Here is a 23214-nt window from a genome sequence, read left to right as displayed (position 1 = left end):
ATGAGAGCTTATAGGAGCTTGAGCTTATGATTTTAATAAGCTCCAAGTCATAAGCTTCGTTTGGTAGAGAAAAAAAGTAGAACTTATGAAAATCATAAGCTCTGAAAAAATAAGCTACTTTTAGTAGCTTATGAAAAAAAGTAGAGCTTATGAACAGGAAAATAAGCTCCAGCTAATTTACCAAACACTTATAAAAAATAATAAACTCCAGCTACCAGCTTAAAAAATAAGCTCCAGCTCCAGCTCTATATCATAAGCTCCAGCTCCAACTACAAGCTTCAGCTCCAGCTACTTTTATCCAAACACACCCTAAATAAATATGTACTCCGTAATATAAACTTACATACCCGATGCCTCGAGTATATGTAAGTATTGTGTTTAAAACTAGTGAAATGACTCGTAGAACCACATGTTAGTTTAAACGAAACAGTTTAATGATATGTTTTAACTATTAAAAGTCATTTAGTTTAATGAACCGTGAAACCAAGTATTCCGACTAAGAAACTTGTCCTTTTTTTTACAAACATATTGATATACTTAATTTGGTCAGAATAAATAAACTACATTTATTCTCACATCAATTTCTTTCAATTTTCATCACAATAACTATTTCCCTTGTTATAAAAGCCTATATTACAACCTTTTAGTGAGACATATATTTCGCATACATATGTAACTTAATTAATTTCGTAAAGAGAACTCATATTTGAATAATAATAATAATATAATAATTATAATTATAATTATAACTATAGGTATAATTATAATAACAAAGCTTTCTTTAAAATGAGTATTTATATTTTAATAATAATTATTAGTAATAATAATAAATGATTTTGAATTTTTTTTAAAAATTAAAATACAATTATTATATGAAAGTTGTACAATATGCTTCAAAGTTTGTAAATGTGTTCATGGGGTGTTTTGTAAAACATTGTACAATTTGTTTTAAAGTTTGTACATATGATTATGTGGATGTTTTATTATAAGATTGTACATAATACTTCAAATATTGTACATATGATTATGAGGGTGTTTTATCATAAGGTTATACATAATGTTTCATATATTATACAATTAACATGTTAATATTTTTATTACATACAATTAATTATTTTAATGACATTATAATGGGAGCTTAGTTTTTTTTAATTATTTATAAAAAAAAAAATTAAGCTTAAATAATTCTTATTTATGAAATTATCATTTTAGATATTTATATGATACTATAGATAGCTATCTTCATTATATTTGTTTCATCTAACAAAATAAGTATATGCTTGTATTCTAATCAATCATCAATCATCAATCATATACTTCGTATAAAATTACACTATTTGTCTTTAGAATTGAATAAGTTTAGCTTGTGTCGGATAAAGGCTAAACGGATCTATAATCTTAGTTGGGGATTTTAAATGCAATAAAAATTAAAAATTAAAATACTTGTGGGTGTAAAAGGTACAACCATTATTCGAATATAGACATATACTCGTATTCCGGTATTTGTTAAAATGGTTTGGTAAACCAAATGCATGTGGGGCCCGTAACGAGTCAAAACATAGATTTGGAACCAAATGGTCTTCAGCCTGGTGGTAGTGAGGTGTTCTTATGACCATGAGGAAGTCGTCCAAAAATACGGAGAATACATACATAGACTTGGAAAGGAAGTCGTCGGTGATATGGGGCCTTTTATTTACTACTAGGATGACAAAAAGACTCGTACCCGATGGGGAAACCCGAAACCCGACATTTTTAGGCCTGGTTCGCGCCGGGTATGTGGGTCCGCAGGCCGGGTATGGGGATGGTTTTAAAAATTTATCCGGGTTTGAGTTCGGGTATGGTTTTAGATACAAACCCGGTTACCCGGCCCGTATACCCGATATATGACCGAAATCCGTATACCCGACCCTTTTATACATCTCTAACTACATATAAATCTATAAACATATGTCCTATGTGTGATCCAACTCATGATTTAGTGGCCACTTAGGAGAGAGGTATGTCTCACATAAAACCTATACATATACAAGATTTGTTCCTATTTTTTTTTACCTCACAAATTACCTATACATATAGATAGATACACCAAGTCCCCATCACATGTGGCCCAAGTTTTTGAAATCAGATTTAAATTTGAATTTTTAATCCCCTTCCCAAGACTAACTTTTTATGACACTCATGTGATCAATAAGCATCTTTTAGACCTAAAATTTGGAATTTGAAATGAACTGATTCGTAAATAATTCTTTCTCCGTAAATGATTCATAATTCTCTTTACAAAAATTATAGGCGGTAACCGTAACATCACCACCATCACCGCTAACCATCGTCTCTCAATCTTTTGCAGAATCTAGATAGCAGGTACCTTTTAATATTTCATTCATCAAATTTTTATTTTTATTTTTGTTGTTTGGTACATGAGGTATGTATTTCTTCAATTACATGATTATCTGTGTATATCACGCAGCTATCCTCAACATCCAAAAATCTCTCTCCAAGAACCAGTGAAATCGTCAATATCATCTGATTCAACATAAATGTAAGTTTCAATTTAGTTATAATTTTCGATTTTAAATCGAATCGTCATAGATACATAGATTTTTACTTTCATTAATCACGCTATTTAGGTTATGGTTTTTTTATTTCCGGTTTAAACACATTTAATTTGATTTTCCACTTTATTTGGATCCTTGGTTTCCTAATGTACAGAATAATTACTATTTCGCGTTCGTATCAATTGGTGGCATTCTAGGGTTTCTGAAAACCTCTTATGCAATCCAGGAAGAACCAAACAAAAATTAGGGTTTCATATCTGCTGTTGCTGTGGTGATTTTGGTGACCTCTGGCGGTTTTGTTCCCTGATTTCAAAGTAACAGAAGTTAGGGTTTCGCTAGCAGTGTTTTGCGATGTCGAATCTGACATAACGATCAGGTATTGCTTATAAACCTTCACAAAAAATAGGGTTTTCAACGATTGTCGCAATTATGTCACTGATTTCTCTCTTTTTGGGTTTGAATATATAATCTGCTGCGATTACAAGCTTACTCTTAGGATGTTGCAAGTTTAATCATACATGGTAGGTTTAAGCTCTTAGGTTTGAACAAGATAATATGACATGTGAATTGAAATTTGTACCTTAATTGTTGTTGGAGTGTCGTGTTTTCATTTTATTGAACAACATGGGCTCGGCTATATCTGTAATGTTTTTATTGTAGTGATGGAAAGAAGTGGGAGACTTGGATTGCATTTACATGATCTGGAATTTGGTTAATGATTTAATGATCTGTTGTATTTCTAGGTATCATGCAAACATGATGCTAAGTTTCTATGCTCCAGGTGAGTTTGGTTATGTATGAAGGATTTTGTGACGACCCGGAAATTTCTGACCAAATTTAAACCTAACCTTTATATGTTTCCGACACGATAAGCAGAATTTGTAATGTTGAATCTCAAAAAGTTTGGAACTACATTCATGTAATCAATTACCCTTTGACCGTGTTCGACGATTCACGAACAATTATGTGTATATAGATATGTATATATAATATATAATATTAACTGAAAACATTAACAAAGTATTAGATATATGATACTTTACATGAACGTATTTGTTTCGATATATTTATCGACAGAATTAAGAGATAATATCAAATGATTGAATTATCAGATACATTATGATATGATTACGGGCCAATGTTATGAGGTCCACTGTGATTTAAGAAATCTATTCTTTTTGACAATATTCGGAAAATGGTAAAGTGATCTATAAGTAAGAACGTGGAGTGTAAATAACTTAGATGTTGGATATCGACAAGTTAAGTAACTCGACATTTTTCATTAAGATGATTTCATACGTTTATTAAACCTTTAGACTTTATCTCATGCTTCACCAACAGACTGTAATTTAAAAACTTGAAACCTATTATGAATATATATAATTCTACTTTTCTAAAATATTTTATGATATAACGATTTAAATTAATATTAAATATATTTATACGCGTATTATACGTACATAGTTTTATACTTTTACTATACTTTAACTTTACCTTTACTTTACTTTTACTTTACTTTAACTTTAATAATTCACTTTAATAATTCACTTTAATAATTCATACTTTAATAATTCACTTTAATAATTCATACTTTAATAATTCAAAAATCTATTATAAATAGAATTCAATAGGTTTCATTATTTCATAGAAACTTGAAAATATATTTCTCTAAACTCTCTCAATCGAATTACATATATATATTTACTTAGTATTATTTCAAGATATTATTAGTATACATAGAATACTACGACGGAGTTATATTCAGACGATTTCAAAATAAGTTTTCAAACGGGATAGAGCTAAGGAAATTATGGGTTATAGCTATGGAGGTTATGGGTATTGTTCGAGGGTATTGCTCGTGAGGTCAACCTAACGTTTATCATTTTCATTGTGTCTACGTACTTTCCTGCAATATTGAATCACAATATTGATACGTGAGCATTCATATCTTATCTTTTATATATTAATAGTGTATCCCTAACTAGTGCTCGAGTATATATGATTATGCATGTTTGTATGCTTAGTTTCGTCGTTAAATAGTTTATGATAAATCACGAATTTGATATATATGCTACTGAGATAAGGTATATGATATGCATGTCGTTGAAAAGCTAAAGAAAAATTAATAACTTTTCATTTAGAAATCATGTGGGTTCGATGAACGGATTAAAAGATATGGTCAACTGAATTATTATTAATTTTAATATTATTATTAAAACGATTATTATAATTGTTATCAGTTGATGTTATTACTAAAATTATCTTTATTACTAAAAATTAATATTTTTATTGAAACTATCATTTTATTATTTTTATCATTATTATTATTATCAATATTATTTTATCAAATAAATATGCGTACAAAGATATTTTTACCACACGTAATATAATTACATTAATAATACATACCACTATATTTTTATGATATTAAGTGAATTTTATAAATTTTATTACTTGAGATATATAAAAGTATATTTTTATCATATATGAATTTAAATATAAATTTTTATTTATTAATAAATGACTTGTATTATTTAGTATAATAAGATCTGATAAATATATTTAAATATATAAAACGACTATATATAAGTTATATAATAAACATGTATAGATTTTGGAAGTCATTTTGGGTCAAGTTGACTTTTGCATGTCGGTCTCGAGCATTAGGATTGTGATACACTACGACTTGACCTAAATTGTTAGACTGATATTGACCAACATATAAATATATATACTTAATATAGGTTCGTGAATCCGAGACAAACCCTGCACTTGTTCAGTGCCGTCATATACATAATTGCTACGAAATACAGTATTATGAGTTTCATTACTCCCTTTATATATATATTTTTGGGCTGAGAATACATGCACTGTTTTATAACTGTTTTACGAAATGGACACAAGTACTAAAAACATATTCTACGTTGAGTTGTACCATTTTGCATATTTTTCCCTAATAGCTTGGTAACTACCATTTACATGCGGTATTGTAAACGCGAATCCTGTTGATAGATCTATCGGGCCTGACAACCCCAACCGGACTGGACGACCAGTATTCAACGGTTGCACAGTACTTCGTTTCAGTGACTACACTTGGTACAGTGTAGTGAGATTTCATAATAAAGGGAATATGCGACGTTGATTAAATGTTAAGTATGGTTACCAAGTGCTCAACCACTTAGAATATTTTTATTAAAACGTTTATGTATATGAAATCTTGTGGTCTATTACTATTACGGAAATGATTGATTATGATAAACTAATGAACTCACCAACCTTTTGGTTGACACTTTAAAGCATGTTTATTCTCAGGTATTAAAGAAATCTTCCGCTGTGCATTAGCTCATTTTAAGGATATTACTTGGAGTCATTCATGACATATTTTGAAAGACGTTGCATTCGAGTCGTTGAGTTCATCAAGATTAATATTAAGTCAATTATAGTTGGATGTAATATGAAATGGTATGCATGCCGTCAATTTTAGATGTAAAGAGAGTTTATCTTTTAAAAACGAATGCAATGTTTGTAAAACGTATCATATAGAGGTCAAATACCTCGCGATATAATCAACTATTGTGAATCGTTTATAATGTATATGAACGGGTCCTTTCAGTTGGTATTAGAGCGGTGGTCTTAGCGAACCAGGTCTTGCATTAGTGTGTCTAACTGATAGTTGTTAAGATGCATTAGTGAGTCTGGACTTCGACCGTGTCTGTATGTCAAAAAGTTTGCTTATCAATTCTAGTCGGAAATCATCTACTTATCATCCTTAGGAAATTACCTGCTTATCATCTTAAGTCTAGACGCGTTTTCCTGCATTTATTGCATAATAGTGTATAGATAGATTCTTATCTTAGCACATCTATTACTGTGAACTTTGACTGACATCTTTTCAAAGATTCTCCGTAATTTACGGAATTTTGGTATTATATATACATATGCAAATTATGTAATTGAAGAATACCAAATCTAAATTCTACAATCTATTTCATACCAAAAATTCTTTCCCTGATCCTACGAGATGGATCCCTCAACCAGTTCGAATTCCTCAGATTCCGACAGCTATTCCGATATGGATATCTACCTGAGCTCCGAAAGTAGCATCACCGGAATGGATCAACCAATTTCCCATCATCTATTTTGGATGAATTGGGGATGAGTCCGTAGTCAACTCAACCATTGGAGACAAAAAGAAGGTGATCCCTTCCATCCACCACATTGCCCTCTTGGCGATGAACCTGAAGCACTTACCGGCGAACCTGTTCGAGACACCATTTTCTCACTCATTGCTAGAGTATCTCGTCATGATTATATACTATCCCATATTGCGAATCTTATTCATCTGCTCATTCCAATCGCCAATCATCCCGGTGTACTAGCAGAAATTAACGAAATTCGCGCCCGAGTAGTGGCTTTGGAACACATGGTGCAAGGATTACAAACACCATCAGTAGCACCAGCAGCATAACCAATACCGCCAGTAACATCCACATCGCAAGCCTCAATACCACAAGCTTCAGCAGCATCACCAGCAGTTACCGGCAGTATCATCAGCATCAACAATATCGTCAGCACCACCATCACCTTCAGTACTGTCAGCATCATCAGCACTAGCAGCACCTATAACATCACAAGTTCCGTCAGTTCAAGAATCGCCGTGAACGTCATCATTGATCAACAACGAGTATTTTGTATCAACGAGTTATGAATTATTAACTCATTCTTCTGAAGAAATTATATATATATATATATATATATATATATATATATATATATATATATATATATATATATATATATATATATATATATATATATATATATATATATATATATATATATATATATTGATGTCGTAGCGTGGGGGTACGAAATGCGAGATGTATATGAAATAGTATTAATTTAAATACGAAATACGACAAAATATTACACAAAATATGACAAGTTTTAATTATTTATTTACAAATGAGATATACCTAAACCTTTCTACAACACTATAGGCAGTGTACCTAATCGTAGAGTAGTATACTTTTTAGTAAGTCCGGTTCGTTCCACAGGGAGACGGTTACACTATATTTTTATATAATTACATTTGTACAAAAATATATAAATATATAAATATATATATATATATAATAATATATAAAAGGGGGGTTTACCGTTTAATGACCGGTTTGTCAATTTTATATTTTAAGCGAAGCGTAAAGTAAATTTAATTAACAAAATAAAATAAATAACAAAAAATATAAATGACGAATAATTAAAGGTGCGATGAAATATAAAATAAAATAATTATGCTTATTTAAACTTCCGTAATCATGATGTTTGATGTGTTGATTTTAGTTTTATGCACATGGGTTAATTGTCATTTGTCCTGGATTATTTAATATGTCCGTCAGGTTTTTGTCCATAACAGTCCATCAGTCATAAATATAAAGTGCGAGTGTCCTCGTCAAATTATCCTTATACCCGAAGTCAAATATTCCAACTAATTGGGGACTTAAACTGTAACAAGGTTTTAATACTTTGTTTAATAATTACACCAGGTTATCGACTGCGTGTAACCCAAGGTTTTAATACTTTGTTATCAATTATGCCAAGTGTCCTTGTACATAATTTCACCCCTGTTTTAATAATTCTAGTGACTATTAATCCATTCCCGTGTCCGGTTAAATGAACTATTATTCGTACATATAAATTCCCCGCCCATCGTGTCCGATCGAGTGTATATGGTTATTTATAGGGACGTCCAATTGTAAATCTTTATATTAAAATTAACAAACTATCATTTAGTTAAACAAATATAAAGCCCATTAATAGCCGATAGTCTAATTTCCACAAGTGTCGTTCTTTTGTCCAAACCCCAATTATGGTACAAAGCCCAATTACCCCGTCTTTAATATTTAGTCCAACATCATGATTACTTTGGCTCAAATAAGCATAATAATAACTTAAGTACGAGACATTAATTTAAAAAGGAGAACATAACTTACATTGAGTATTTATCGCGTAGTGTTACACGGACAGAATTTCGACTTCAAAAACCCGTAAAATAACCTTTACATAACCCGTACTAACTAATATAAAACTACCCTATACTATATATATATATATATATATATATATATATATTATATATATATTTATTTATTATTTATTACAGAGTATTATTATTATTATTTTATATTTTTAAACTCGGCAGAATGCATTTCTGATTTTTGCAGCTTCGCGAGTCGTGGAGTTTTAAGCCTGCAAACTCCGCGAGTCGTGGAGTTTGAAAATCCAGCTCACATAATTTTGGAACCTTGCTTGTCGACATATTTTATATATAAATATAAAATATAAATAATTAATATAATTATTTATATATTATATTATATTCTTGTGCATAGTAGACTTGTAATTTTTGGTCCATTGCGTCGGGCGTTGATAGTTGGCTCGGGTACCGGTTCCGGATTTTCGAACGTCCTTGCGTACAATTTAATATCTTGTACTTTGCGTTTTGTAACTTGTACTTTTGTCATTTTTAGACATTTTTCATCAATAAATTGAACCTTTTGAATTGTATCTTGTACATTTGAGCTTTTTGGACGTTTGTGTCTTCAAATCTTCGTTTTCGCCTTTTGTCTTCGCACTTATTTATTTAAACAATTACAATGAAAATATAATACAATTACATATGAAAACCTATTATTTAGGAGGGATATTGCTATGAAATATATGTTCCTTTTTAGCCTTATCAAATATCCCCACACTTAAACGTTGCTTGTCCTCAAGCAATACATAACTCGAAATAAAATCACACTTCACTCGAATCATTTTTTATTCTTACACTTTGTACATCAGTGATTTTGATATAGCGATATAAACAATGATAGTAACGATGGTTAAAGGTGGGTGTGTCATCCACAGTTGCCTCGGGTTTAGGTCAACGACACTTGTAATCAAATAGCCGATTTACTTTCGGTTTCCAAAGCAAAGTGCACATTTGAAAGGCGGTTTACAGTCCCACATGACTATGAAAATGTAGATCCTTAAGGAAATTGGATCTTTATGAAAACATTTGATCTTTTTGAAAATTTAATCTAGCTTTTACCCTAGATAAGTTTTCCGGAATAACCCTTCACCGGTGTTGCAAAATATTTTTGTGGGTTTTGTGGGTTTCAGATTTGAAAATTTTAGCTCAAAACTTATGGTTTTGTGTCACCCACTTGCTATCCTTGTATTAGGAAAGCAACACATCCAGTTTACTTGCTCCGTATATTACCTTTCGGTAAACTACCGTCCGGTTGTAAAGGAAAGCGATGAACAAGCAACTGTTAAGGCAATGTCCCGTGACTTGCTTTTGATTATGGTCTATAAACGTGTCGAATACTAGTACTATCCTTTGTAGGAGCAATAGTAAGATCATCCTATAATTTTTTTGGTCTGGCACAAGGTCCTGTCTCCGACCATGCTATGCAACCACCGTTCTTACGGTTGACACCCGATTTGGTTCAGGTGACCTAATGAATTCCAGGTGAATTCCTAGGATTTTACATTCAATGGTAATGAACGCACTGAAAATAGGTTTTCAGAAAACAAATCGGTTTTAATTTTGATCAAAATATTTTCTCGTTCAAGCTCGAGTTTAGATATCATTGAATTCCATGAGTTTGTAATTCTCAATCTTTAAGGTCAATCTCAAGGATTGAGTAATATCAGGCTTAAAAGATGATTTTTAATCTTTAAGGAGATTATCCTTTCTGGGGGTCTGATTCATTAGTCTTATCAAGCTAATTTGCACGGTGTCCTCCCCATTTTACGCGACAGATCCTCTCATGGTTAGGATAAGTCTGACCACATGGCGACCCTGTTTGATGCTGAGGTTCGTGGATTTCCTGCTGATTTTAGAGATGACTTTTCTAGATTTTTTGTCAACCTACAGCTGGTCTGGACGACAACTTCTTGACCTAAATCAAGAAGCGCGTGTCTTTTTCGGAAGACTTTACTTCCTTTTAATGATGGAATTGATTCATCATGTAGATCCATCTTTTCTTTTCTTTCATCAGGTAAAATAGTTAATTTAGTCCAAAACAAAAGCACCTGCAATAAACTTTACAGAAACATGTGCTAGATAGTTTTTAATTGAATAACTAGGTACATTCTCCCCACACTTAGTTTCTTTCTTTGCCTTTTTATTCTCCTTTATTTCATTTTAAATGAATTCAAGCGTTTTAGGGTGTTTCTCCATTTACGTCCTTTCCGAGGTAACGATAATTTTGGTATTAACACCTAATTTTCATCGTTCATAAATATGTATAAACATGATTTTGAATTCATTTAGTTTAAAATTTTTCAAATTTTCACAAAATTTGGCAAATAAAACCAAGTGTAAACCCGAGAGAATTTATAATCTTTCCCCACACTTAAGATCATGCAATGCCCTCATTTGCATGAAATCAAACTCTAATTATAAATTCATGAGGGTGATTAGTGTAGAAAAGTGATTGAAAATACCCAGTTTGTAATTATAAAGCTCGTCGAATGATAGATGGTTCGCCTCATCGTTCATTCCTTCTTGTTTTATCACACATGTTTTTCTTCAAAAACGGTTGCTTTTCTGAACTGTTATCTAAGTTTTGAAAATACGTCTTTTACCCTAACTCATCATGCATTTTTATTAACGAGTTATGCACTAACCCGAACCCCTAATTTAACGTTAAGTGGGGTTAGACTTCCCCACACTTAGCTGACGACATGTGAAGTCGGTAGAATAAGTTCCACGAATTAAAATAGTGAGCCAGTTATTTACATCTCGGGTGGTATAAAATATATCAATGGGTTTAAAGTTTAGACCCACCCGAATATCACTACTTAATTCTTTTTTAAGTGTAGCTTTTAGTAAATAGATATGTCTCTTTTCTGGTTCTTGGTCAAATGGATCGATATACACCGACATACATATTTCTATAGGGTGGACAATTCCTAACACTTCCTTTCGTTCATTCTCAGAATCAAAGTTTTCACCTCTATTACCCAATTGGGTGAAATTCGAGGTGTCAATATCTATTACAGCTTGTAGTTCATCTTTGGTAGATGACTCGTCTATTGAGAATATTGGGTTGGAAGGTTGTGGCTGGATTGAAGCAAATTCTTCTTCATTAACGGTACTTATCGGTCCCACCATTTTGGTCTCGGGGCTAAAATTTTCAATGTTATCGTTTTCCCAAGAGTATCAATTTGTCATCCTTACTTCTTCTTCATCCATAGATGGATCGATGATTTCGTCGGTTGAGGCTAATGTGTCGATATGTTGTGAAATTGCTAAAGCTGAATAAAAAATATCATCGGGATAATTGGTGATTTTGGAGCTCTCGAATTCATCAAATTTCGATGATATGAGATTTTCTTGCACACGACTCCTCAGATCAACAGGTGTGGAATCTGATAGAGTTTCAGCTTGCCGATTTACAAACTCTCTCATTTGTTCATTTTGAGCATCAAGTTCTTCGAGTTTGATTTACATATAATTTAAAGAATTTTCAGGCACATAATTTTCCTCGTCTTCTGGTTGTTGAGTTTGGATATATTCTTGGAAATAATCCCAATTAGAATTGTATTCCTCGTAATCGTTCCATTCAGGTTCCATGGGTGCATAATTTTCCATAGGAACGTAATAATAACATTCCCATGTTGAGTGATAATCTCCACAGATTTCACAACCAGTTATTGTTTCGTCATTCATGATCCAAGATTGACCGAACGAATTGTCATCAACACCCGTTTGAGAGTATTGATTAAATTGATTTCGGATGTCATAAAGAGTTTCCAAGGCCTTGTTTTCAAAATTTTTCCATTTTATTGCGATGGCCAAATTTTAGCTACAATGTGGTGCATTCACTAATTATCCTATTAGTTATAAAAAGATAAAAATTATTTAAAGTTATCAAATTAATAGACTTTTCTGCTTTTGCCCACGTTTCGAATATCCAAAAGATGTAGCAGGGAGCCAGAACCCTTTAAATCGGAAGCTCACAACTCAGCCACTAACAAATCCAACTATTACTACGAAGCAGAAAATTTGGATGTCTATCAATTTAACCGCTTAAAATAATTTTTCGTTTTGAATTATTAGAGAAGAAGTAGAGAAAATTTCTAAGTCCTAAAACTAGCGTGGCGAGAAATAAGAAAGAAAAAGAGTGCGCGTCGAAAAACGTCGAAAAATAAAAATAAGAGAGAAAAACGTCGAAACTTAAAAGTCTAAAAATTAAATCTAAAAGTTACGCCTAAAGGTATTAAAGCTTACAGGAATTCTATATCCAAAACGGCAATAACTTAAAAGGCACTAAAATTTAAAACGGCGTCGTAAAATTCTAAAGCGCCTAAATCTTAATCTAAAGAAAAATCACTTAAGGGATTTTACGGTAAAGCCTAAAAATCTAGAAATAAAAATAAGCTACGGCAAAATACTAAATTTAAAACTAGCTACGAACAATAAAAATACAAATATTATGCTAAAAACAAATAAAAATAAACAAAAAAAATAAAAATAAAAATAAACTTAAAGTTGTAAAAAGTACAATTTTTATATATAATAAAACTAATTAAAAGTAATTATTACAAATTTAATTAAAACTAAAAATTAAATATTAAATTAATTAAACCTAATTAGGGTTTTAAAATAATAATAATTAATAATATTCCGTAATAAATGCGAAGTAGGGTTCCTGGGTGCGCCTGTCAGGGTGGCTCCGCGAGTCGCGGTGCCACGTAGCAGAAAATCTCCGCAAGTCGCGGAGTTTGCAAGACGTTTTTTTTTTTAAATTTTATATTGTTTTTCTAAAATGATATATAAATATATTTATACAAAAATAAATTAAAAATATAGCGTTTCGCCGATGTCCCCGGAAGTGGCGCCAAAAACTTGATGTCGTAGCGTGGGGGTACGAAATGCGAGGTGTATATGAAATAGTATTAATTTAAATACGAAATACGACGAAATATTACATAAAATATGACAAGTTTTAATTATTTATTTACAAATGTCATATACCTAAACCTTGCTACAACACTATAGGCAGTGTACCTAATCGTAGAGTACTATAGTTTTTAGTAAGTCCGGTTCGTTCCACAGGGAGACGGTTACACTATATTTTTATATAATTACATTTGTACAAAAATATATAAATATATATATATATATAATAATATATAAAAGGGGGGTTTACCGTTTAATGACCGGTTTGTCGATTTTATATTTTAAGCGAAGCGTAAAGTAAATTTAATTAACAAAATAAAATAAATAACAAAAAATATAAATGACGAATAATTAAAGGTGCGATGAAATATAAAATAAAATAATTATACTTATTTAAACTTCCGTAATCATGATGTTTGATGTGTTGATTTTAGTTTTATGCCCATGGGTTAATTGTCCTTTGTCCTGGATTATTTAATATGTCCGTCAGGTTTTTGTCCATAACAGTCCATCAGTCATAAATATAAAGTGCGAGTGTCCTCGTCAAATTATCCTTATACCCGAAGTCAAATATTCCAACTAATTAGGGACTTAAACTGTAACAAGGTTTTAATACTTTGTTTAATAATTACACCAGGTTATCGACTGCGTGTAACCCAAGGTTTTAATACTTTGTTATCAATTATGCCAAGTGTCCTTGTACATAATTTCATCCCTGTTTTAATAATTCTAGTGACTATTAATCCATTCCCGTGTCCGGTTAAATGAACTATTATTCGTACATATAAATTCCCCGCCCATCGTGTCCGATCGAGTGTATTTGATTATTTATAGGGACGTCCAATTGTAAATCTTTATATTAAAATTAACAAACTATCATTTAGTTAAACAAATATAAAGCCCATTAATAGCCCATAGTCTAATTTCCACAAGTGTTGTTCTTTTGTCCAAACCCCAATTATGGTACAAAGCCCAATTACCCCGTCTTTAATATTTAGTCCAACATCATGATTACTTTGGCTCAAATAAGCATAATAATAACTTAAGTACGAGACATTAATTTAAAAAGGAGAACATAACTTACATTGAGTATTTATCGCGTAGTGTTACACGGACAGAATTTCGACTTCAAAAACCCGTAAAATAACCTTTACATAACCCGAACTAACTAATATAAAACTACCCTATACTATATATATATATTATATATATATATATTTATTATTTATTACAGAGTATTATTATTATTATTTTATATTTTTAAACTCGGCAGAATGCATGGCCTTTTATAGGCATTTCTGATTTTTGCAGCTCCGCGAGTCGTGGAGTTTTAAGCCTGCAAACTCCGCGAGTCGTGGAGTTTGAAAATCCAACTCACATAATTTTGGAACCTTGCTTGTCGACATATTTTATATATAAATATTAAATATAAATAATTAATATAATTATTTATATATTATATTATATTCTTGTGCATAGTAGACTTGTAATTTTTGGTCCATTGCGTCGGGCGTTGATAGTTGGCTCGGGTACCGGTTCCGGATTTTCGAACGTCCTTGCGTACAATTTAATATCTTGTACTTTGAGTTTTGTAACTTGTACTCTTGTCATTTTTAGACGTTTTTCATAAATAAATTGAACCTTTTGAATTGTATCTTGTACATTTGAGCTTTTTGGACATTTGTGTCTTCAAATCTTCGTTTTCGCCTTTTGTCTTCGCACTTATTTATTTAAAAAATTACAATGAAAATATAATACAATTACATATGAAAACCTATTATTTAGGAGGGATATTGCTATGAAATATATGTTCCTTTTTAGCCTTATCATATATATATATATATATATATATATATATATATATATATATATATATATATATATATATATATATATATATATATATATATATATATATATATATATATATATATATATATGAATGCTGAAACTATAAAAATCTTTCGTATTAAGCTATTGAATATGAATTGAAAAAGGATAGATACTACTAAGTTAAATTCATATTACTAATATGCAATGATGTACATCCTTCGTTAACAACCTAACCATCGTAAGTACAATCTTTGATTCAATTAAATGAATTCTGTTTCATAATAAACCAAGTGTATCATTCAATAACATGTTTGATTTTACACTTTCATCTTCAATGTACTCGAAACTTACTGGAAAACAACATTCGTATCTTGTGAAGTTAGCAAGAGTTCTATGAGCATCAACATAATTCACTAAGGAAATATCTATAAGAATAAATATTGAAGTATTGATTACATTAGCGAAATACTCCGCGAAGATTATGTAATCTCTAATGTTTTAGAGATTATTCTTTACTAATCCAAGCCGAAAATCAAATGAGCTTAATATGATATTAACTCATTAAATCTGTATTACATCTGAAGAAAATATACATACATATATTTTCATAAAGACTGTAATGAAAAATTCTTGTTCAAAATATTATTTGTGACATTTTTTTAACGGGTAGATAATACCCGAGAGATATATAAATGCACAATTAATATATTACATTCTTCGATTCTAATTCAGTAAATCATCAACTATACTCCCTATTTTCACAACAGTATACCTTCTTTTATAAGAAATCAAAACAACCATACTCATTCAAATTCAATCACCTATTCTGATTTTTGAAATCTCAGAATGCAACTCGAGATATAAGCAAAACCATCACTCTTAGATCCTTACATTTTTTTCAAAGCTATACTTTGACTTCAAAACTGTGATAGAACATCACTTTTAATTGTAACACTCAAAAGGATACGAGAATCAATCGAGATTTATGACGAATTTATCCTTTGGATATTGACAATGACAAGCTGCATTTAAAACGCTTCGAAATTTCAGAAGACACTTCAAATAAGGAACAATCGAGATGATGATCCAATCACACATTACCCGAAGTCTTGTACCTAAAAAACTCTCGAACTCAAAGTCATAGTTTAACACGTACCCGCGTTGAATTCTTTAGCATTTATTAGCAAAAACAACCTTACGATTCTTTTCAAAGTAGCCAGTTTTGTCACAGCTCCAACAAGTCAACTTCGACTTTTCAGTAAAACTAATTTTATTATAACTTCGATAGATACGCTGCCCTTTCACCATCGTTACTGGGGAACCTTTCATATCTCACCACATTAGCAGTAAACTTATCAACAACTTCATTTACCTTCGACTTAAACCTCTCCAAAAAGTCACTATACTTATTCATTGAAACTCCATCTCTTACTCATTCGCATCTTGCAACAAGAATTGTCATACCAATTACTGAAAATCAGCAATCAGTATTTTGAAATCTCGCAGTGTTTCTACTTCAATAGTTATATATACATATAGCGTCTATCTCCTAAACTTACACACTTCGAATGTGAAGTTTCTGAAAAACATCTCAAACTGTGAATTAGTTCTCGAAATGCTAATGAAGCAGCAGAAACTGTAAACGACTTTAACAGTCAAAAGTTTGATGACAAAGAATAATGTGTTGGTAAAGCCCAGAAAAAGAGAAGAGTTGGTACTGAACAATGGATTGAGTAGACCGTGAAGGAGACCAAGGACAAATACAAGGACCAAAGTCTGTATTTAAAGAATCTTGATGATTCTGTTTCTAACGAAGTCATTAACGAATACCTTGCTCCTGACTCTAAACCTTTGCGGACCTTATTCTTCATCATCATCTTATCTTAAATATTATAAGATATCTTCGTATCTCTCATTATACATATTCTCCATATTTCTGGAGATATTTTCACAACTATTCTTATCTGAGATCATTTATCTCTCCATAATATCTGCAACATAAAAGAAACTGTGTTGGTTTCTAAATTTTGAAAAAAAAAATTCAAATATGAATGTTTTGAAGTACTGTTGGGAACTGAAACATGAGTTAGTATAATATAATGACACTTGATCAACGTGATTATATTACAGTAATTCATGCTGAGTTTCTAATGGAACGTGATGATTCACAGAACATACCGTCATCATGTGCCATTTACACGACTCTTACATTCTACCAAATCTCCAAACATATTAAGAACATATCTTCTTGATAGTTCTATCTTTCCGGATATTCTGGTAATTTGCCAAATCAAGATCGTACCATTACGATTTCCTTCTTAGAACATTAACTATGTTCATCCAAAACTTCATACCTACTAATTCTGGACCATTATTCGCTTGACTTAAAGCCAGGAAGAGACAACAAAAGTATGAAACTCCGAAATGTAAGGGAGAATATAAAGTCCAATAACAACACATAAATTACAAACCATGTATATCAATGTTTATCGCAACATAAAGACACGGGAGAATTAAAAACACTATAACCCCAAGGGCAAAGTAGAAGAAAACAGATTCCTCCGGTGGAAGTTGGAAAAGGAGAATGATTGTTGCGATAGTAAGGATAAGGACAAGGATTAGAACTGGATTAAGCATTTTCGCAATCTTTTGAAATTGGAATTGAGTATAGAAGTGGTAAAAACTAATGGAATGGAAAAGGTAAATATATAAGGGAAATATCAGACGTAGTAATCGGGATAGATCATCGCATTTAATTAAAGAGATCCTAATTTCCTTAAATCTCGAAGAAACAGATCTTATAGATTTCCAAGATTTTTTTTTTTGAATCTCTTGAATTCCGGAATTCAACCATGACTACGTCAAAAATTATGACGAAACTTATTTTCCTCATTCCACTATTTTGTGATAGCTTCACTCATACGCTTCGAGTAATCGGATCATTTTATCCATATTACTCTATGGTAATAAAATCCTATCTATCAACACATATCTGTCATGAAAACATTTTTATGGTTAGCCATGACGACCTCGATCAAATTTTGGGACGAAATTTCTTTAACGGGTAGGTACTGTGACGACCCGGAAATTTCCGACCAAATTTAAACCTAACCTTTATATGTTTCCGACACGATAAGCAGAATTTGTAATGTTGAATCTCAAAAAGTTTGGAACTACATTCATGTAATCAATTACCCTTTGACCGTGTTCGACGATTCACGAACAATTATGTGTATATAGATATGTATATATAATATATAATATTAACTGAAAACATTAACAAAGTATTAGATATATGATACTTTACATGAACGTATTTGTTTCGATATATTTATCGACAGAATTAAGAGATAATATCAAATGATTGAATTATCAGATACATTATGATATGATTACGGGCCAATGTTATGAGGTCCACTGTGATTTAAGAAATCTATTCTTTTTGACAATATTCGGAAAATGGTAAAGTGATCTATAAGTAAGAACGTGGAGTGTAAATAACTTAGATGTTGGATATCGACAAGTAAAGTAACTCGACATTTTTCATTAAGATGATTTCATACGTTTATTAAACCTTTGGACTTTATCCCATGCTTCACCAACAGACTGTAATTTAAAAACTTGAAACCTATTATGAATATATATAATTCTACTTTTCTAAAATGTTTTATGATATAACGATTTAAATTAATATTAAATATATTTATACGCGTATTATACGTACATAGTTTTATACTTTTACTATACTTTAACTTTACCTTTACTTTACTTTTACTTTACTTTTACTTTACTTTAACTTTAATAATTCACTTTAATAATTCACTTTAATAATTCACTTTAATAATTCATACTTTAATAATTCACTTTAATAATTCAAAAATCTATTATAAATAGAATTCAATATGTTTCATTATTTCATAGAAACATGAAAATATATTTCTCTAAACTCTCTCAATCGAATTACATATATATATTTACTTAGTATTATTTCAAGATATTATTAGTATACATAAAATACTACGACGGAGTTATATTCAGACGATTTCAAAATAAGTTTTCAAACGGGATAGAGCTAAGGAAATTATGGGTTATAGCTATGGAGGTTATGGGCATTGTTCGAGGGTATTGCTCGTGAGGTCAACCTAACGTTTATCATTTTCGTTGTGTCTACGTACTTTACTGCAATATTGAATCACAATATTGATACGTGAGCATTCATATCTTATCTTTTATATATTAATAGTGTACCCCTAACTAGTGCTCGAGTATATATGATTATGCATGTTTGTATGCTTAGTTTCGTCGTTAAATAGTTTATGATAAATCACGAATTTGATACATATGCTACTGAGATAAGGTATATGATATGCATGTCGTTGAAAAGCTAAAGAAAAATTAATAACTTTTCATTTAGAAATCATGTGGGTTCGATGAACGGATTAAAAGATATGGTCAACTGAATTATTATTAATTTTAATATTATTATTAAAACGATTATTATAATTGTTATCAGTTGATGTTATTACTAAAATTATCTTTATTACTAAAAATTAATATTTTTATTGAAACTATCATTTTATTATTTTTATCATTATTATTATTATCAATATTATTTTATCAAATAAATATGCGTACAAAGATATTTTTACCACACGTAATATAATTACATTAATAATACATACCACTATATTTTTATGATATTAAGTGAATTTTATAAATTTTATTACTTGAGATATATAAAAGTATATTTTTATCATATATGAATTTAAATATAAATTTTTATTTATTAATAAATGACTTGTATTATTTAGTATAATAAGATCTGATAAATATATTTAAATATATAAAACGACTATATATAAGTTATATAATAAACATGTATAGATTTTGGAAGTCATTTTGGGTCAAGTTGACTTTTGCATGTCGGTCTCGAGCATTAGGATTGTGATACACTACGACTTGACCTAAATTGTTAGACAGATATTGACCAACATATAAATATATATACTTAATATAGGTTCGTGAATCCGAGACAACCCTGCACTTGTTCAGTGCCGTCATATACATAATTGCTACGAAATACAGTATTGTGAGTTTCATTACTCCCTTTTTATATATATTTTTGGGCTGAGAATACATGCACTGTTTTATAACTGTTTTACGAAATGGACACAAGTACTAAAAACATATTCTACGTTGAGTTGTACCACTTTGCATATTTTTCCCTAATAGCTTGGTAACTACCATTTACATGCGGTATTGTAAACGCGAATCCTGTTGATAGATCTATCGGGCCTGACAACCCCAACCGGACTGGACGACCAGTATTCAACGGTTGCACAGTACTTCGTTTCAGTGACTACACTTGGTACAGTGTAGTGAGATTTCATAATAAAGGGAATATGCGACGTTGATTAAATGTTAAGTATGGTTACCAAGTGCTCAACTGTAACATCCCATTTTTTCCCGTACGTATCGAAAGGTACATACTTAATCGTTTGTACGTTTGTAACTCGTCATTTAGGCGTAATTGTGTATATATATATATATATATATATATATATATATATATATATATATATATATATATATATATATATATATATATATACTTGATAATGTGTGCGCATACAAGTTTATGCATGGGCCTTGATAGCGTTAAGTCTTATGAGACTATTATTGAAGGTTAGGCGAATGTAGGAGGCGGGATTTAAGTGTATGAATTAAATAAAATCAAATTTTGTTTAAGATTGTCGAAGTGTCCAGGTGACGGCCAATGCCGCGCCGCGATAAACTGGGCCGCGCCACGGCATATAAAGCAAATCCGGATCAGAATGTGGGTTAAGAGAGGTTATTTTTCCTTCGTAATGTCGCGCCGCGACATATAGCGCCGCGCCGCGGCATCTCTGCTTTTCTGACTCCGATGTTTACTCTATTTAAAAGGGTTTTAGGGGTAATTTGGTCCTTTCGCATGTAGATCAGATTTGAGCATTTAATCACAACCACTTGTTCATTTAATGTAATTTCTTTTCTCTTTTCTTCCCAATTTCTCTCCCAAAACTTAAAACCCATTTGGATTAAAAGTGAGATTTGGAGTTGGAGAATTGTGAATCAAACCTTAGAGCAAGATTTAAAGTTGTTCCTTGTATCTCTAGCTACGCGTTGATAGTCTCGGTAAGTTCTAACTCTAAGTTTTGAGTTTTAATTGATTAATGACTAGGGTTTGGTTACTAGAGACTTGTATGACCCATTTGGGGGTAAAATGGGTGAAATTGGGTTATGTTGTTGTTATGGAACCCTAATAACCATAATCTAGGGTTTGGTTTAATGAAATGGAGTTTGTAGGTGTTAATGGTATTGTTAAGCATTAAACACTTCTTAAAATGTTGTTGAAATGGTAAATAGATCATGTTTGACAAGTTTGGTAGTGAAAGTGTTAAATGGATCCAAAATGGGCTAGTTGACCTAGTTTGGGCGAAATGGGTATAAATTACCCTAAGTTTGTGTTAATTGAGGTTAGTAGACTTTAATGCACTAGCTTTAGTGGTTAAAGTCGGGTCTTGGCCATTTAAGGGCAGTATTGGTGTGATTAAGTCATTTAATGCGAATTGGGTCATTAAATGCTCAAGTAAGTGTAATGTGGTTAATTCCACTAGTTGGTGTATTGAATGTGCACCTAATGATTTAGGTACATTGCATTAAAGCTCGGACGTGCATAATCATCATCCTTGTGACAAGGTGAGTGGAATAAGTATACATGTACGTATATGATGTGTTTACTTGTAGAAATGGATATGTGTTGTCCAAGTTAGTGATATATGCGTTGTACGCTAACGGTTTTAAGAACTGATATATGTTGTCCAATTTAGTGATTATATGTGTTGTACACTAATGATTTATGAATGGATATGTGTTGTCCGATTTAGTGTTATATGCGTTGTACACTAACGATTTTATAAACGGATATGTGTTGTCCAAGGGTTAGTGATATATGTGTTGTGCACTAACGGTTGTTATGAACACCAATGGGAAATTAGAGTACTATTCCTTTTATGGTTGGTTAACCATGGTTGTATGAATTGTGCATTAGCATACTTAAATATGAACTATATGCTTTTGTTATTGCTAGCTCAATGTGGATTGCGGTTATTGGTATATGCATAATATTTTGCATGGTTGTCGAATTGCTAGCTTGTGTACGGTATTGTGTAAGTGTTTGCAAGTAGATATATTATATATATGTATGTATAATTATTGCATTCACTAAGCTTTAGCTTACCCCTCTCGTTGTTTATCTTTTAAGATGCAGGTGTGGACAAGGGCAAGGGGGTTATTGGGCACTAGGTGTCCTTGTTGATGTTATGACGAAGCTTTTGGAAGTTGACTTACATTTTGGGTAGTTTAGTCTTAAACCATGCTCAAGGGGTCGTTTGGATTATAAACTATCATCTGTAGTCGGTCAAACTTGTATAATATTCGTTAATGGCCTTTGTGCCTTTTTGTAAACATTAAACTCGTAGTATGTTTTTAATGAAGCGTGTGGAATGGTTTACATATTTAATTGGCGCATAAATGTGTATCATTTTAAAAAAAAAAAATTATCGTACGGAGTACGGGTTGGGTTGTTTCATCAACCACTTAGAATATTTTTATTAAAACGTTTATGTATATGAAATCTTGTGGTCTATTACTATTACGGAAATGATTGATTATGATAAACTAATGAACTCACCAACCTTTTGGTTGACACTTTAAAGCATGTTTATTCTCAGGTATTAAAGAAATATTCCGCTGTGCATTAGCTCATTTTAAGGATATTACTTGGAGTCATTCATGATATACTTTGAAAGACGTTGCATTCGAGTC

General features: G+C 31.2%; 2 long non-coding RNA genes across 2 annotated transcripts; both read left to right on the top strand.

The window, feature by feature from the left end:
- Nucleotides 1-2302: 2302 nt before the first annotated feature.
- Nucleotides 2303-3070, top strand: LOC139871762 (uncharacterized). The gene is made up of 3 exons (XR_011766753.1): nucleotides 2303-2361; nucleotides 2468-2539; nucleotides 2782-3070. It is a non-coding gene; the product is annotated as an uncharacterized lncRNA (long non-coding RNA).
- Nucleotides 3071-21429: 18359 nt separating this feature from the next.
- LOC139872710 (uncharacterized) lies at nucleotides 21430-22733 on the top strand. Its single transcript, XR_011767140.1, has 3 exons — nucleotides 21430-21522; nucleotides 22037-22086; nucleotides 22652-22733. It is a non-coding gene; the product is annotated as an uncharacterized lncRNA (long non-coding RNA).
- The last annotated feature ends 481 nt before the right edge of the window (nucleotides 22734-23214 follow it).

This window comes from Rutidosis leptorrhynchoides, chromosome 10 (assembly GCF_046630445.1).
Source record: "Rutidosis leptorrhynchoides isolate AG116_Rl617_1_P2 chromosome 10, CSIRO_AGI_Rlap_v1, whole genome shotgun sequence".
Taxonomy (NCBI): domain Eukaryota; kingdom Viridiplantae; phylum Streptophyta; class Magnoliopsida; order Asterales; family Asteraceae; genus Rutidosis; species Rutidosis leptorrhynchoides.
Note: the sequence above shows the minus strand (reverse complement) of the source record. Positions and strands in the feature narration are given on the sequence as shown.